The sequence below is a fragment of the Mastomys coucha genome, unplaced genomic scaffold (genome assembly GCF_008632895.1).
Source record: "Mastomys coucha isolate ucsf_1 unplaced genomic scaffold, UCSF_Mcou_1 pScaffold21, whole genome shotgun sequence".
NCBI lineage: Eukaryota > Metazoa > Chordata > Mammalia > Rodentia > Muridae > Mastomys > Mastomys coucha.
In genome coordinates this window covers 53,814,185-53,827,597 of record NW_022196904.1, presented here as the reverse complement: position 1 = coordinate 53,827,597, position 13,413 = coordinate 53,814,185, and the positions used below count along the sequence as shown (strand labels likewise).

General features: G+C 40.4%; 1 protein-coding gene and 1 pseudogene across 5 annotated transcripts in view; both read right to left on the bottom strand.

The window, feature by feature from the left end:
• The window catches only part of Otud7a (OTU deubiquitinase 7A), a 289,376-nt gene that overhangs the window by 148,895 nt on the left and 127,068 nt on the right, over positions 1–13,413 (bottom strand). The gene's annotated exons all lie outside the window — the stretch shown is intronic.
• Positions 10,931–11,031, bottom strand: LOC116104257 (annotated as a pseudogene).

Here is a 13,413-nt window from a genome sequence, read left to right as displayed (position 1 = left end):
AGGATTCTGAACTACAATGTGCTTTGACCATACTCACCTCTTCCTAAAAACTTCCCAGGCTCTCCTGTTCCCTGTCTACCCAGATTTGTGTCCTCCCCATCCTTAGCTTACCAAGACCAATTTGTGTTGTGCACTATTCCTGAATGTACAGCCTTCCACTGGGGCGTGGTTTACTGACTAGGCAATACTTTTAAAGAAAACTGACTCTTCGTCCCCCAGAAGCTTATACTTACAAATAGCCCCTTTCTAGGGGTGGAACTTCAGGTCTACTACCTCCACCTCCATGCTGGGGTTTGGTCTGGCTTGAGCTTGCACAGGTCTTATGCATGCTGTCTCAACTGCTACAAATCCACATAGATCACCGTCTTCCTGTGCTCATAAGACACTGCTTCCATGCAGTCTTCTAGCACATCTAGCTCTTCCACTCTTTCTGCTCCTTCTTCCACAGTAATCCCTTTGCCATAGGAATAAAAGCAATCTGGTGCCCAAATTGTTTGCCTGCTAACATATGCTACTGGAGCAAGTGGATGAGTGAGCACAGGCAAACTTTAGTCTTACATTGAACACACACACACACACACACACACACACACACACACTGTACAGCATATATACAAAATTAAAACGAGTCATAGATTTATGTCTTAGTGTTTATATTGCTGTGATAAAACACCATGCCCCAAATCATTGTGGGGAGAAAAGGGTTTATTTTATCTTACAACTCTTAGGTCATATTCCAGATTGGAGGGAAGTCAGGGCAGTAACTCAAGGCATGAACCTGGAAGCAGCAACTAAAGCAGAAGCCATGGATAATGCTACTACCTACTAGCTTGCTCATCTTGCTCTCTTATTCAGCTCAGGTCTGCTTATCCTGCTTTCTTATTCAACTCACAGTCACCTACTTAGTCGGGCAGGCCCTCCCCAATCATGCAGTAATCAAAAAATGCCCCAGGGACTTGAGTACAGTGATCTGATGAAGGAATTTCCTCAGCTGAGAATCTTTTTTTTCCCCAGATGACTTTAGTTTGTATTGTGTTGAGAAATCCCAACCAGCACAACTTAAATGTAAACTATGATCATAAAGCATTTAGAAAATCAACACGAGGGGACGTCAGAGATGCAGGGTTAGGAAGGGAGTTTCTCTTACACTTAGTAACTGGAAGTAGAGTAACTGATCAACTTGAGTGCATCAAAATTTAGAAGGCTTGTTGTGTAAAGGAGAGTAAAAGAACAGCTACCAATTGAGAGCAAATACCTGTGAGCTGTGCACCTGGCCAAGGGCTGCTGCGGAGGCCGCATAGAGACTTGACTTCTCAAAACCCCACAGTAAGCAAAATATAATGAGAAGAAGCACAGAGATCTATGTCACTGAAAAGTTATGGCTACCCCGTGAGCACATAATAAAATGTTAAGCATCATTGGCCACAAGGGACAAGCAAATGAAGACAAAACGAAGTACCACTGCACACACATTAAAGACAAAAGTAAGCAACACTTGGGTGCTGGAGCACATCTAGGGAGTGGGTCACTAACTCCATGGGCTTGTATAACACTCAGTTCTGATGAGTTGCTGGGAGTGGGTCACCCATGGAACAGTGCATTGGTGAGTTTCTATAATATCAGTGATGGTGAGGATTACAGGGAGCAGGCCATGTGTGCTGTGGCCTTGTATAACACTCTGTGCTGGGGTGGTTGTAGAGTAGGTGCTCACATTATGGCTATATAAAGTGAAATCAGCAGTTTCACAGATTCTCAGAAAACTAAGCATGCAAATATCTCAAAAGGTACAGACTTCACTGAGTGAGCATTTATTGCACAGAAAGGAAGCCTATGTTCGCACCAATACTTGCACAGGAATGTTCAAAGCCATATTCTTCAGAGCTAAATGCTACCTGGAGTCTTTAAGATGAACGATGAAACTAAACTAAGGCACAACAATACTATGGAAAACTACGAAGGAGGGAAAGGGGGTAGATTTTTGATGTCTCAATTAACTGGATGAATATTCAGAGAAGTGTACTGAATGTAAAAAAATGCCAAATGGATAATTATATGAGATTTTTAATTACAATTTTTCTCCCTCAACTTTCTTCCTCTAAACTCTCCCACATACCCTACACTCCTCTCTTTCCAATTAATAACTTATTTTTTCCACTAATTGTCATTGCATGCATATTCATACATATTTCTCCATATAACCTGTCAATGACCTGTTCATTCCATATAATGGTACTTATATGTATGTTTCAAGGGCTGATCATTTGGGACTGGACACTCAGTCCTCTGGATATATTGTTGATTTTATGCTGTAATTTGACCACACATGTAAATGACAGTTGTTCCCTAAGGTTTTACATTCTACTGAATCTTCTCTTTATTTACATATGTGGGGGTGGAGGATTCTCTGCATGGTTTACACTGAGCGAGGCTAACAATTCATAAAGTGCTTTCCCACAGGGACATACTTGTGAGTACGAGGCTCTTTGCCATGTGGTTCGGACCATCTCCCCATGATAGTTTGATATCAGTGTGTTACCTGTCTCCAGGTTAGATTTCTATTCAAGGTGCTGTGGAATGTGTTTTCAGTGTTTGACAATCTCAAAGAACTGTGACTTTTATTCAAAATTTGAAGCTAGTAATAGTGCCTGTATTAGCTGGCACTTCTAAAGACACTGGAATTACATTTCTCAAGTTTCAAAAGCCTTGGAGAAATGATGTGTGGAGGCGGCACAAAGTGGGGGTGCAAACTCAGGTGTCAGTGGGTACTGAATATTAAGTCAGGAGGTGATGAGCCAAGAAACTGTAGGTATAATCCAAGAATAATACAAACCCACAAACATAGATCTAGGAGGGTCTAGAAGGAATTGGAGCACAAAACGAATATGATAAAAACATACCATATAAAATTCTTAAGGTATAAGTTAGAAAGCCCATGGATATTAAAGCCCAAAGAAAATGGTTCCAGGTTCCCTCAAATCCAAACCTGAGCATCTATTACAAGTTTGGGAATTTCACATATTTACAGGAGTCTTATCCTTGATGATAATATAAATAAAAACATTCCAAACTCTCTCTTGATATTTGTGTGATCTGACTTCTCATATTTGTGTATATGGCCTATATACAATTTCAGTTCCCTTGGTACCACCAATAGTTACTCAATAAACTATTACTTTTGTTGGTTTATAAAAATCTATTCTCTTTCAGTGGCTTTATTTTCATTGTGGTACCAATTTCACATTCTTTTTTAAATATTAATTTTCAATCATGTATACAAAGGGATGGGTTTCTTTATGTCATTTACATCATATTATGTCACTATACATTGCTCTTATTTACCCCTCCCCACTCCCCCTTTTACTGCCCCCTACATCCCCTATGCTTTATGGTACCTGCATTTTATTGCACATTGCTCCTTCTTACGCCCCCCTCTTTAGCTATCTTCCTTCTATCTCATAGTTTCTTTTTTACTTACAAGAGACACACAATACAGACACATAACACACACACACACACACACACACACACACACACACAGTTACAATTGTGTATATAAGAGAAAATATGCAGCATTTTTCTGAGTCTGGCTTACTTGGCACAGAAGCTGTGACTCTATTCTTACCCAGAACAGCCAGATGAAACTTGTACCCTGTGACACATTTCCCCCCTTGCACTTCTTTAAGCATTTGTTATCAAGATTGCTGGACATTATGGCTTCCATGAAAATAAAATGTAATGTGCTGAGTGAAACTGCTGTCCATTTTTATATTAGATTCAGAAGTACTGACATCTGAGCTTTCAGTGTCCCCATCTGTTGCAATTTGGCATGGGTACTCCTCCAGGGTTTTAGCACTGACCTTTTAAAACCTTCTTAGCAAAAAATAACGTAGCAGTCCGGGAGTAGTAGAGCTAGAGCATACGTGTCAGCACTTTCTAAATTCCACTGGCTCCATTAATTCCCCAAGGCCATCTGACAGAGAGAGGGGTCATGGGCCCTAGACTGATATGCTAGATAGTGGCAGAACCGCTGAGAGGTGGACTCTAGTGGAAGGTTATAAGGCCACTGGGGTATCACCCTCAGAAGAGACTAATTAGCTCTCAAGAGAATCTTGGTTAGTTCCCAGGAGATCAATTTATTATAAGCCCAGCCCCAAATGTTCTTGCTTCCTATCTCACCATGTGACCTCTCTCTCTTTTACACATTCCTGATTCCGTGCCTTGTCGTAGCCAGAAGGTCCTTACCAGAGCCGAGCTGGTGATGGTTCCATGCTCTTCAGACTTTTGTAACTATAAACTAAAAATAAGCCTTTTCCTCTTACTGCATTTCCTGGCCTTCAGCATTATGTTATAGGAACAGAGAATCTTCTACCACGTTTAATCACAGGTTGGATTTCCTAGTTCAGGAATAGTTTACACAACAGACAATTAAACAGAACAATAACCAGTGGACAGCTAGAGAAAGGGGGTTAGGGATGGCTGATAAGGGTCTGAGAAACGCACTGCCTGGCAAGCAGCGCAGATGAAACGGGATACTTCAGCTTTTTATTCTCATGAGATCAGCACCATTTGAGAGCATGGTCACCATCCAGTGAGGATGACCAACACATGGCATGAGTGCAAACAGAAGTTCAGTGTCAGTGGGTACTGAATATTAAGTTGCATCTGCCCTTTGAATCACACTTTTTGAATTTTATTCTTCAGAAGTTAAGACTCCCACAAAGAAACATTATTTATAAAAAGGCTTCCCACCTATCATATATGGTAGTTAATGTCTGCATATTCTTATCAAGATTGGGCAGTGCCTTTCTGAAACAGATGTAACATGTTGACACAAGCTTCGCATTCCAATGTTACATCTTCCTCCTCAATCATGCCTCCTTTGTAACTCTCTCCTTTAGGAATCACTTACATTCATTATCAAAGAGGCAGCTGATGAGTTCTGAGTCTCAGTTCTGAGCTGACCTTTTCAGTGTGCTTAACAGGAATATAGGCTAGCAATCCAGGCTGACTGGCGAGAGAGAGAAAGTCAGTTTTCAACATTAATCATTCCAATGGCTCTGTTAGGTTCTCAGGTGCCTTCATGGGGATCTGTATCATAGACAAGATCAGAAGTACTTGTATTTAGCGAGGACAGGGTAGGCGTGGTGGTGAGAAATCCAGCTGCTTTGGGAGACACTGGCAGAGGAAGGAGACAGTGACACGTGGATGCCTGCAAGATGTTCCTGGTGCTGAGAAATGTCAGAGGGTAAGAGAAAACCCACAGGCAGGAAAGTGAAAGTGCCTCTCTGGGACCATGGCAAAGACAGGTAAGAATTTAAGCCTGTGCAGGAGAATACGAGATGGGGTACAAACACAAACTGATAACAAGGAAAAAAGAAAGGAGAGGAAAAGAGTAAACTAGGAAAAATTAGAGGAAGCAGAACAGAAAAGAGGAAGAGTAGGAAAGAGAAGGGGGAAGAAAAGAGGCAGAAAGAAGAAAGGAGAAAGGAAGGGAGAGAGAGAATGAGATGGAGGAAGAGGAAGGAGGAGAAACAGAGGATGCAAGATGTGCCAAAAACACTGAGGACTTACAAGTCCCCACATGTTCCTGCAGAGGGCTCACTAGGCCAGGCTTTCCGGCTCCAGCTCCACTGGTTGGGTCAAGGGCATGCTATGGTCAGTGATCATAGGATAAAGGGCTGGAGGACTAGGATTGGAGCTCAGAAAGCAGAGAGCTAATGACCAAATTCAGATACCAAGCCCTAAGTGTACTAGAGAAGAGGGCAGGAATTCTGAGAGGTACCAGCAGAATCCTGGGCTGTGGACAGATCCAGCCAGGCAGGGAACAGGGCACTTGTCATAGAGAAAGGTACAGGGGCAGCTATAAGATTCCTTGGCACTCATCATATTTATTGAAGAGCCCTCTCTGATCCCAAGATCACTGTAGTAAATTATGCAGCCAGGAAATCAAAGGGGATTGTTATCTCTGAAGGATGGAGCATATTGTCCAAGTGGAGTCTGCAGCCAGAGTGCTAGAAGCACCGACTGTGGCTGACCATGAAGCTGCTCTCTCCATCTGTCCCTGGGTACAGGCCAGGAGTGGTGGAGCTCAAGAAGTCACAGGATACACTTTTGTTTTATGTATCTTCCTGTGGAGCTTCTACATGCATCCTGCCACCCATAAAACATTGTGAAGCTTCCTAAAAAAGTAGGGTTTTGTGAGTATGCACACATAATCATGTGTTTATAGATGTGTAGATACATATTATAAACACATGTGTCTGGAAATAGTGAAGAAAAGAAGCTGCACTGGAATACATGGCTCAAGCTCTTTGGTGAGACAAAATGAAATAAGATAAAGCTCTCCAAATAGCCATGTATGTATAAATGCAAGGAAATGTACAGGAGTCCAGTGTGTGCCTTGGGAGACAGAACTGAGCCTGGAAAAGACTAGAAACGGAGTCATTTGTTATCATGAGCAAGCTCTGACTTTGTAATCAAAATAAGGAACAAAAATGTTGCTAGCCTGTAACCTCTCAATGACACAATTCCAGAGAACTGTGATTTTCACCTTGTTCCTTTGTATTTTCCAACTTTCCATAATAATTATCTTCCATTTTTGAGTTATATATTATTTTTATTATAAGAAATTGTAGACATTAAAGATAAACTCAGTGGCATTCAGCATTAAAATTCATTTGTTATTCATCCTACCAAAGGTATTTTTCTAGCTGAGTCATGGTTGATCCAGCTGAATGAACCTAAGACCATAATTTTGCCACTAGTCCCTAAATTCTAATCAGTAACATGGCCATGGAGTACAGGCCTGGGAAATCCTTAGGCACCACATTCGAGTCCATGCAGGATATTTCTTTCTATTGTATCACACTCTTGCTATATCCTCACCACTACACAGGATGAGACTGAGTCCTCAGGGACAGGGACACCAAGGGCATGGTCAATACCTGAGGACAGGATACTTAGGAAGGGCCTGCCTGGGCTCTAACGCATGCCTGGACTCTTGGTTCCAAATGTCCCAAGAAGGTAAAGCTGTAGAAATTCGTAGGGATGCCTCTTTAGCCAGAGAAGAGAGAGAGAAACAACAATTTAACAATAAGAAGCTTCTGTGATCCCTGTCAATTATGGGTGAAACACTCAGAAAGAAAATCCAGAAGGAAACAAGCTCTAGAGCTGGCATAGTAGTCACAGAGAACCCTGCAGACAGAATGGGTGCAACAAGCAGAACATTCCACCAGGATTAGCAGAAGACAGACTTCTCCAAAGTCTACATGTTTTCCAGGATAGACTTAACAAGTCTAGCAAGACTGAGAACATATCAAACATTTCCCTAAACATCAGCAAAACTAAAGGTCATTAAGGAAATGAAGAGAATTCACAGAAAATGAGAAAAATAAGACAATTCACAGAAACATGGAAATTAAACAATGATCTCTTAAACAACCATTGCGTCAAATAAGGAATGCAAAGGAAAACTAGAAAATACCTTGAGCCAATTGTTACTGAAATTCTACAAAGTAAAGCCTCTGGGTCCAGGAAGACAGCCCCAAAAGGAAGGTCAAAGCTTAAATACCAGCATTAAAAAGGAAGACAGACATGAAGCACGCTTCTACACCTCAGAGAACTATAAAAAGATGAAATAAAGCTCAAGGCTAGTAGAAAGAAGAAAAATGATCAGCAGAGTGTTGATATATGAAATAGAGAATAAGGAAAGTAGCTGATGGAGACAAATATTGTTTTATAAAATAGGTTAAATTGATACGCCCTTAGACACACATGTATAGAACAAAGACAGACAGACACACACACACAGAAAGAAACAAAGACAGAGAGATAGAGAGGGAGATAGAGACAGAGAGACAGCAAGAGATTCAAAAACAAAAATCAGAAGCAGAAGAGGAGATACTGTAATGACTGGTGTGGAAATAAAATGGACTACTGTGAACAATTGCATGCCAACAAATTGAACAACCTAGAAGAAATGAACATATTCTAAGAATCATAAAAATCAATCAAGATTGAATTAAGAGGAAATGAAAAACATAAATAGGCTGGGCAGTGGTGGTGCATGCCTTTAATCCCAGCACTTGGAAGGCATAGACAGGCGGATTTCTGAGTTCAAGGCCAACCTGGTCTACAGAGTGAGTTCCAGGACAGCCAGGGCTACACAAAGAAACCCTGTCTCGAAAAACATCGAAAAACAAAACAAAACAAAAACAAAACAAACAAACAAACAAACAAAAAAGAAGTAGACCAATATCAAATAAGGAAGTGAAATCAATGATCAAGTCCTACGTAACATAGAGCCCAGGACCAGATGGCTTCATTGTGAACTTTTCAACCATTCAAAGATAATTTCAATCTTCTTAAACTATTCAACAAAATAGAAGGGGACATCCCCTTCTTCGAGATAGTATCTTACAATGTAGCCCTGGTTTGTCTGGAACTCACTATGTAGATCAACCGCACTCAATCATGTGACAGTTTTCTTGCCTCTGTCTCTCAAATGGCACTTGGAACAGTTGTGAGCCCAGATAAAATTATTTTCTGAGGTTATCATTACTGTCACCATAAAAAAAGATATCACAAAAATTAAGACCATGATAAACATGGATGAAAATATCACCAACAAAAGACTAGCAGACCACATGTCACACTGCATCAAAAAGATTGCTTGCCATTACCAAGTAGCATATGCCTCTGAAATGCAAGGATGGCTCAGCACATGCAAATTACACAATGTGACATACCACACAAACCATAAAAGCAAGAAGAGAAGCTGTAAGGTCTGATAGACATAGGACAATCACAAGAACCCAACACTTTTTAATGATAAAAGCTCCCATGAATTAGGATCAGAAGGAATTTACCTCCACACAATAAAAGGGCCCCTGTGGTAAGCCTCATGACACCATAAGGATAAAGTCAAAGACAGGACAAGATGTTCATTCTGCCACTTCCATTCATAGAACAGTAGGAGTTCTAGACAGATTACTTAGACAAAAAGATACGAAAGGTCTGCAAACTAGAAAGGAAGAAGTGAGATCATCTAGGCAGGTGAACCAATATAGAAAGCAGAAAAACCTCAGAGAAAAAACTACTAGAAATGATCAGTGAATTTATTACAATCTCAGGATACAAGAAAAACACAGCAAAGTCCACTGCATTCCTAGGTACCATCAATGAACAAATACAAAAGAAATCAAGAAAACAATCCCATCTACAATACCAGCCAAAAGGATAAAATCCTTAGGAATCAACTCAACCAAGAAGTTAAAACTATAAAACACTAAATAATGAAATAAAAGACACAGTTATACATAAAGAAATCTCATGTTCACAAATTGAAAAAAAAAGTTACAATGTTACAATGTCCATAACACACACCATGATCTTGAGATTCAGTGCAATCTTTGAAAAACATCACAATGGAAATCCCATTGAAACAGAAAAAAGAATCTGTAAATTTGTATGGAAAGAGATGCTGAGTTCACAAGGAAAATTTGAACAAGAATAAAGATGGCGGCATTACACCTCCCAAATCAAAGTGTATTAAAAGCCTGCAATAATCAAAACCACATGGTACTGGTCTAAAAGTAGACACAAGGATGATGGGGTGCATTGAAAGCCCAGACAGAAGCAATACAGATCCAGTCAAATGATCCTCTACAAGGCTGCCAGAACACATGACAAGGAAAAGGCAGTCCCTCTAACAAATGGTGTTGCAAGTCTGGATAGTCATAGCCAAAGAAAGTAAATGGACTTAATCTTACCTTACACATTCAGATCTTGCCCTAGATATTAAAATGCAAGCCACACACTTGACAAAGGATAAAAACAGATTAAGCTATCAAAAAGAAGTCCTGAGAATTTAAAGTTTTTTTTTTTCCAGAGAGAACATAAGGGAAACTCTTCTTGCCTTAGGTCTTGGAGATGCTTCTTGGCTGTGATCCCAGAGCACTGACAAGAAGGACTTCATCAAAGTAAGATGCTTCCATAGGGAAGGCAAAGCCAGTGGGATGGAAGGCAGCTGGCAAGATGGGGACAAGGTTTGGAAACCATACAAGGGGCTAATTTTCAAAATCTGTAAAATATATCTAATTCTTTAGCAAAAACCCACTGCACAATCTATTAAAAAATAAGCAAAGAACTGAATAGACATTTCTCAGAGACAACATAGAAATGCCGAGCAGGTACATGGAAAGTGTTTGGCATGCTAACTATCTAGGAACTGCAAACCAAAACCACAAGGTGTCACTGCACGCCTGTCAGGCAGGAAGCTGTCATCTATACGCCCAAAGATGACAACTGATCACAAGATGAGGAGAAAATAAATTTTGTTTGGTCACTATGGAAAACGCCATAGAGACTCCTAGACAGGAGTAAACTGAGCAGCCATATGGCACTCAGTTTCATTTTTTTCTTTTTTTAACGAAATGGGAGTGATTACTCTCTGATATAAGGCAGGCATGGTAACTAATGCCTGTAATCTCTCAGTAATAGTGAAGCTGAGGCAGGAGAATTAATGAGAGTTCCAGGCCAGCTGGTACCACTACAATGTGAGCTCTTGGCTAACGTGGGCTACAACTTATCTCAAAAAATGAGTGAAAAGGGACTTGACACACATCATCTACTATATACATAGGGGGTTATATAGAAAGCACTTACTATTGAGCTATATAGATCTTTGTATAATACAGAGAATTTAGACATCAACGTGTAAAAGCATAGGCCACTGATTTCCCCTCCCTCCCTATGGGCAAAAACAGCTCTACTGAGAAAATCTACCCACGTTGTCATATGATTCATCTATTAAAGTATACATTCCAGAGGTTGTTGGTTGTCGATTGCTGGCATGTTACACTGTTATATTTTTTTGGGGGGGGGGGAATGTTAAATAAACTTTGTCATTTTAAGCAAACAATTTATTGGCATTCAAACAGAATTCTTCAGAGAGCTGCATGCCATCCTTGTACAGTGGCCATGGTAAGCTTTTCTGTGTCATTCTGTTTAGTATATGTGCTGAGGAAGCAAGTGTTTGGTCTCCAGCAACATCAAAGATGAAGCTAAAGGGAGCAAAAGCATTTGCAAACTGAACATCAATCAGCCAAGTTTCACCACTTTAACCCTAGTCTCACATTTCATAGGATATCAGTCAGGATGGGTGGGAGATTTAGATCTGGTGTTTTGAGATAGGGCCATTTCATGCAGTAAGGCTGACCTCAAACTCTCTCTTTTATTAAAGATTTATTTTTAATTATTTAATGTATATGAGTGCTCTATCTGCATGGACACCTGCATGCCAGAAGAGGGCATCAGAAATCATTATAGATGGTTGTGAGCCACCACGTGGTTGCTTGGAATTGAACTCAGGACCTCTAGAAGAGCAGATAGTGCTCTTAAGCACCGAGCCATCTCTCCAGCCCCTGACCTCAAACTCTTGATCTTGCTTCCATCCACAAAGCACTAAGGTTACAGGAATATACACCTGGCTAGATAGTAGGCTTATGTACAAAACATAAACCTATGAGATGTTAGAAGAAAATATTTGGGGCATAGATCTTTGTGACCTTGATATTAAAACCAGTACATTAAACATCAAAGTTAAAGCATTTGCTCCATGAAAGACCCTGAGGCATAAAAGTATTTATTATATATTTCTAAACAGCTAGACAAGAGGATTTTGAATATTTTCCAAAAAGAGAAATGACAAATGTTTGAGGTAATGGATATGATGGTAAGTTTGATATGTTCATATTATACATTGCACATACTTATCAAATGTAATGCTGAGACTTACAAATATGCATGTATATATTAAATATATAAAATATAAATATATATTAAATGTATACTTATATATATATTAGAGTAAAGAGAGAAGCTATAGGCTGAGATGGATTTACAAACCACATACTTGATAAAAGAACTTACTCAAATTTATAGGGGACTCCTGAAATCCAACACTAAAGACAGATGATCAATTAGAGCATGGGCAAAGGAGAGGAACTAGCGCTACCATGTGTTGGACACATCTACATGCATTGATGCTCAGGGCCTTAGCTTCTGTGGCTTGTTCGGTCCTCACTCCTTTCATCAGAAACCACTCAAAACCCTTGCCCACAGCTCTCCGTCTCCTGACTTCCTGACCAGCTCTTGTGCTTCCCTGGGTAGCCTCCTGTGACATGGCATGACATGCTACCTCCTCCCAGGAACTGTGAACAACTGTCCATTTCGCTCTTCCTTCCCTTTTCTCTAATAGTACCAGAAATCAATTGTAGGGATTTTTCCACGCTAGGCAAGTGCTGAGTCATATTCCCAGCCTTCTCTTTCCTTTTTGAAAGGTGGAGAAAGGGCTTCTCATTAAGTTCCAAGCGTGGCTTTGCACTCACTCTGTAGTCTAGGCTGCCCTTGAGTTTTCTATCCAAAGGAACTGGTGTTGAAGTCCTGTGCTATTACACTGCATCACGACTATCTTTTCAATGGCAGTTTCCTGAACTGCTGACTTTATTAGTTGTCAGATTTTCAGCTGATACATTACCGTGTATTCATGAGCATGTGTATATCTGTGTTTTGGTTTCTTAAGACCCCACTGACACCAGACTGGAGCAATTTCTCCCTTCAGCCTCCCAATCTCTGGGATTACAATTATAATCCATAAAGCCCAGATTGATCCCTTCCTTTGTCCTTTCTCATTCTTTTCTGCTCCCCGTTCTTATTTCCTTTTCTTCCTATGGGATTGATCCTAGAATCTTGTCCACACTAGGTAAAGGCTTTAACACTTTAATCCTGAGACAAAGCTTTAGTCCTCAAATCATTTTAAAGCAACTTGTCTTTGAGATTATGACCAGATCTCACATTCTCAGCCCCACCCCTTTACAAAATATACTTCCATTCTTAGTCATAGTTTTCTGATTGTTTCATCAAACCCAGAATTAGAAGGAATCATTAGAATGTGAATAAAGAAATGGAGCTACCATTTCCAATTTGCTTCACACTGGAAAGAATGAATCCAGCAAGGCTCTGCCCCCTCCCTATGCATTGTATGATGCCCCAACATCAGAAGTTAAATGGGGAAGATAATAGTCTGTGTCCATTGTCAGAGATTATGAGGAATTCTTCCTACTCTGTTTATGGCTCAGAAGAGGCCCACAACAGATGAGAGTGTGGAAATCACAAAGACAGGAGTACATAGTGATGAACAGCTTTATGCCAAACACCATGACCTGGCTAGCTTAGGGAAGAGCAAAGGTAGAATTTTCTAACCATACACAGGGTGTGGGTGTTTGAAACAGCTTTGGCTTTACTAGTGAGCAGAGGAGGCAGGCCCTCAGTTACTGCCACAAGGTGTAGACCATGAGAGGATGGGCTCTGGGCAGGTCAGCTTTAGTCTTCAGCCTATTTCCTGAGGAGGTA